The sequence below is a fragment of the Nothobranchius furzeri genome, chromosome 1 (assembly GCF_043380555.1).
Source record: "Nothobranchius furzeri strain GRZ-AD chromosome 1, NfurGRZ-RIMD1, whole genome shotgun sequence".
Lineage (NCBI taxonomy): Eukaryota > Metazoa > Chordata > Actinopteri > Cyprinodontiformes > Nothobranchiidae > Nothobranchius > Nothobranchius furzeri.
In genome coordinates this window covers 5,267,281-5,273,280 of record NC_091741.1, presented here as the reverse complement: position 1 = coordinate 5,273,280, position 6,000 = coordinate 5,267,281, and positions in this window count along the sequence as shown.

The window sequence follows — 6,000 nt, the reverse complement described above, 5'->3', positions numbered from 1 at the left end:
AATGGACCCAGAATGATATGAAATTGTGCTTCGTGCAACATAATTCTGGGTGCCATTTAAAAACCATAAGTGCTAATGACTCCATTCCTTTTTGAGGTTGTAGGGGCTGTTGATTGGAGTACACTAAAACAAACCTGATCTCTCTAGGACATTCAGAAACCAAGTTATAAGCCCTCAAAGGTGTAATTGGACTACTTCTTTAAAGTGACACCAGGCCCGGTGACCTTTGGGACATGGTTTGACCCCCTATAGGAATGTGCGATCATCATGAAACGTTCAGATCACTTACAACTCAATAGATTCTACCTTCTTGTAACGTTTCAGCCTGATTGGACCTTGTTTTCACACAAATGGACCCAGAATGATGTGAAATTGTGCTTCGTGCAACATAATCTTGGGTGCCATCTACAAACCATAAGTGCTAATGACTCCATTCCTTTTTTGTGGTTGTAGGGGCTGTTGATTGGAGTACATTAAAACAAACCTGATCTCTCTAGGACATTCAGAAGCCAAGTTATAAGCCCACAAATGTGTAACTGGACTACTTCTTTAAAGTGACACCAGATCCGGTGACATTTGGGACATGGTTTGATCCCCTTAGGAAAGTACTATCATCATGAAACGTTCAGATAACTTACAACTCAATAGATTCTACCTTCCTGTAACGTTTCAGCTTGATTGGACCTTGTTTTCACACAAATGAACCCATAATGATGTGAAATTGTGCTTCGTACCACATGATTCTGGGTGCCATTTAAAAACCACAAGTGCTAATGACTCCATTCCTTTTTGTGGTTGTAGGGGTTGTTGATTGGAGTATACTAAAACAAACCTGATCTCTCTAGGACATTCAGAAGCCAAGTTATAAGCCCACAAATGTGTAACTGGACTACTTCTTTAAATTGACACCAGATCCGGTGACCTTTGGGACATGGTTTGACCCCCTTAGGAAAGTGCTATCATCATGAAACGTTCAGATCACTTACAACTCAATAGATTCTACGTTCCTGTAACGTTACAGCCTGATTGTACCTTGTTTTCACACAAATGAACCCAGAATGATGTGAAATTGTGCTTCGTGCAATATAATTCAGGGTGCCATTTACAAACCATAAGTGCTAATGACTCCATTTCTTTTTGTGGTTGTAGGGGCTGTTGGTTGGAGTACATTAAAACAAACCTGATCTCTCTAGGACATTCAGAAGCCAAGTTATAAGCCCACAAATGTGTAACTGGACTACTTCTTTAAATTGACACCAGATCCGGTGACCTTTGGGACATAGTTTGACCCCCTATAGGAATGTGCTATCATCATGAAACGTTCAGATCACTTACAACTCAATAGATTCTACCTTCCTGTAACGTTTCAGCCTGATTGGACCTTGTTTTGACACAAATGGACCCAGAATGATGTGAAATTGTGCTTCGTGCAACATAATTCTGGGTGCCATTTACAAACCATAAGTGCTAATGACTCCATTCCTTTTTGTGGTTGTAGAGGCTGTTGATTGGAGTACACTAAAACAAACCTGGCCTCTTCAGGATATTCAGAAGCCAAGTTATTAGCTCACAAAGGTGTAACTGGACTACTTCTTTAAAGTGACACCAGGCCCGGTGACCTTTGGGACATGGTTTGACCCCCTATAGGAACGTGCGATCATCATGAAACGTTCAGATCACTTACAACTCAATAGATTCTACGTTCCTGTAACGTTTCAGCCTGATTGGACCTTGTTTTCACACAAATGGACCCAGAATGTTGTGAAATTGTGCTTCGTGCAGCATAATTCTGGGTGCCATTTACAAACCATAAGTGCTAATGACTCCATTCCTTTTTGTGGTTGTAGGGGCTGTTGATTGGAGTACACTAAAACAAACCTGATCTCTCTAGGACATTCAGAAGCCAAGTTATAAGCCCACAAATGTGTAACTGGACTACTTCTTTAAATTGACACCAGATCCGGTGACCTTTGGGACATGGTTTGATCCCCTTAGGAAAGTACTATCATCATGAAACGTTCAGATAACTTACAACTCAATAGATACTACCTTCCTGTAACGTTTCAGCTTGATTGGACCTTGTTTTCACACAAATGAACCCAGAATGATGTGAAATTGTGGTTCGTACCACATAATTCTGGGTGCCATTTAAAAACAACAAGTGCTAATGACTCCATTCCTTTTTGTGGTTGTAGGGGCTGTTGATTGGAGTATACTAAAACAAACCTGATCTCTCTAGGACATTCAGAAGCCAAGTTATAAGCCCACAAATGTGTAACTGGACTACTTCTTTAAATTGACACAAGATCCGGTGACCTTTGGGACATGGTTTGACCCCCTTAGGAAAGTGCTATCATCATGAAACGTTCAGATCACTTACAACTCAATAGATTCTACCTTCCTGTAACGTTTCAGCCTGATTGTACCTTGTTTTCACACAAATGAACCCAGAATGTTGTGAAATTGTGCTTCGAGAAGCATAATTCTGGGTGCCATTTACAAACCATAAGTGCTAATGACTCCATTCCTTTTTGTGGTTGTAGGGGCTGTTGATTGGAGTACACTAAAACAAACCTGATCTCTCTAGGACATTCAGAAGCCAAGTTATAAGCCCACAAATGTGTAACTGGACTACTTCTTTAAATTGACACCAGATCCGGTGACCTTTGGGACATGGTTTGCTCCCCTTAGGAAAGTACCATCATCATGAAACGTTCAGATAACTTACAACTCAATAGATTCTACCTTCCTGTAACGTTTCAGCTTGATTGGACCTTGTTTTCACACAAATGAACCCAGAATGATGTGAAATTGTGCTTCGTGCAACATAATTCTGGGTGCCATTTAAAAACCATAAGTGCTAATGACTCCATTCCTTTTTGTGGTTGTAGGGGCTGTTGATTGGAGTATACTAAAACAAACCTGATCTCTCTAGGACATTCAGAAACCAAGTTATAAGCCCTCAAAGGTGTAATTGGACTACTTCTTTAAAGTGACACCAGGCCCGGTGACCTTTGGGACATGGTTTGACCCCCTATAGGAATGTGCGATCATCATGAAACGTTCAGATCACTTACAACTCAATAGATTCTACCTTCTTGTAACGTTTCAGCCTGATTGTACCTTGTTTTCACACAAATGGACCCAGAATGATGTGAAATTGTGCTTCGTGCAATATAATTCTGGGTGCCATTTACAAACCATAAGTGCTAATGACTCCATTTCTTTTTGTGGTTGTAGGGGCTGTTGGTTGGAGTACATTAAAACAAACCTGATCTCTCTAGGACATTCAGAAGCCAAGTTATAAGCCCACAAATATGTAACTGGACTACTTCTTTAAATTGACACCAGATCCGGTGACCTTTGGGACATAGTTTGACCCCCTATAGGAATGTGCTATCATCATGAAACGTTCAGATCACTTACAACTCAATAGATTCTACCTTCCTGTAACGTTTCAGCCTGATTGGACCTTGTTTTGACACAAATGGACCCAGAATGATGTGAAATTGTGCTTCGTGCAACATAATTCTGGGTGCCATTTACAAACCATAAGTGCTAATGACTCCATTCCTTTTTGTGGTTGTAGAGGCTGTTGATTGGAGTACGCTAAAACAAACCTGGCCTCTTTAGGATATTCAGAAGCCAAGTTATTAGCTCACAAAGGTGTAACTGGACTACTTCTTTAAAGTGACACCAGGCCCGGTGACCTTTGGGACATGGTTTGACCCCCTATAGGAATGTGCGATCATCATGAAACGTTCAGATCACTTACAACTCAATAGATTCTACGTTCCTGTAACGTTTCAGCCTGATTGGACCTTGTTTTCACACAAATGGACCCAGAATGATGTGAAATTGTGCTTCGTGCAACATAATTCTGGGTGCCATTTAAAAACCATAAGTGCTAATGACTTCAGTCCTTTTTGTGGTTGTAGGGGCTGTTGATTGGAGTACACTAAAACAAACCTGACCTCTTTAGGATATTCAGAAGCCAAGTTATAAGCCCACAAAGTTGTAACTGGACTACTTCTTTAAAGTGACACCAGGCCCGGTGACCTTTGGGACATGGTTTGACCCCCTATAGGAATGTGCGATCATCATGAAACGTTCAGATCACTTACAACTCAATAGATTCTACCTTCTTGTAACGTTTCAGCCTGATTGGACCTTGTTTTCACACAAATGGACCCAGAATGATGTGAAATTGTGCTTCGTGCAACATAATTCTGGGTGCCATTTAAAAACCATAAGTGCTAATGACTCCATTCCTTTTTGTAGTTGTAGGGGCTGTTGACTGGAGTACAAATAAAGATAAATATAGCTAGTGCGGCCACGAGCGGTCGTGCAGGGTAGAGGCTGCGCGAAAACGCCTCTAAAACAAGCGCGTGCCCACGCCCGATCCGTGGCAGCACTTAGAACTAGCAAACGTACTAGCAGAAATCAACGATCGCACACGGGTCATTGAGTGTGTACAGGGTTCGTCTGCGTGTGTGGCATTGGGCAATCTAGCGGCAACCGAGTGGCCTGAAGGCGGAACCGGCCAACCCGTCGCCCTCACCATCGTTGTGCTTCGAGATGAACTATTGCTAAAGATGATCGTCCTCGTCAACCACGGCGCTACCAGAGTTACCACGACATGCGCCTTAAAAGCGTTCTCGTTTGGGTCAGCGCCACCAGAATTGAATTGGCAAGTCAGCGGATATTACACAACTCGTAACGAAGACCCTCTCCGCGACCTCGCGGCCAGTGTGCGCAGTGTACAGCAAATGACAAACGATGTTGCGAGCGATATATCGGAAAAACTTTGCACTGACGCGACGGTCGCCACTGCAGGTTGTGCGAGTCTCGCGCAAAGTGCCATATCAAACGTGCGCAAGCTAGTGACAAGCAACTTCACCAGATCCGTAGATTCTGCATACGCTCGGATACGAATGAAAGTATCGAGAGATAACACCGACACAAGTTGCGCGACGGCGCTGGCTGCAGTCGCTACAACACTGGATTTATTAATCAACGTAATTGTGATCGTAATGGCGTTTCGAGTGTGCACCAGAAACTACAACCAGTACTACAGAAAACTGGCATGAGGGTCGCGGTCTAACGTTATGTTGGTGTCTCGCATCGACCGTCGACGGCCGTTTGCCAGCGGCTGAAAATGACAGTTGACGAAATGGAAACGCCGACCGTCGATAGTGCACTCTCGCAAGTTCCAACCGCACCATCTCAGGAGACAGACCACAGAGTCATATTAGCGGAGGGTAGATAGAAAATGCGCAAACCGCCGCAACCGCCCATATACATACTATACGAGTTCAACATAGAGTGGAGTAAGAAGTTACTACCGATTGTATTTCCAACGTGCAAGCAGCTGGTGTTTGACGCTTTACTTGAGTATCACAGAGGTTGCGATGTCCTGTGTTCCACGAGCGCATGGAAACAAGTGAACAAACTTCTACGGACCGTACTGTTGGGGTATGAGCGAGCTGTAAAATCAATACACGCTAGACACGCGGACTTTGCCGCGTTACTGGACACGCATATCGCCACAACAAAACCGGGTCAAGTGTTCGGGGCGTCACCGCGCTCGACTATACACGTCTTGGCCTACCACGAGTACATGAGCCCACAGATCCTAAGCGAGGTAGAAGCCGTTGTGTCTACCCAACGCAAATTCAGCACAGCCGTGCGCGCTAAGACAAGTCCCTCTAGACTGCTGGAATTTTTGGAAACGTGGAAGGCTGGCGTGTACGCGCTTTCTACACATCTCAACGGTATGATCGCGATACTCTCGGCCGCACAACAACTAATGGTCATGTGTTCGGAAGGTCTGATCAGGTCTGACATGACCGGTTGTCAATCGACGTCGAGCGTGCACTCACACACGGATATCCTGGCGTACAGTAAAGCGACGTCGACCTCAAAGCTCACGTTGATCGCCGATGTTTCGAAGGGCAATCGAGTGTGTTGGCTGATGAAAGCTATGGTGACCGACGGTCG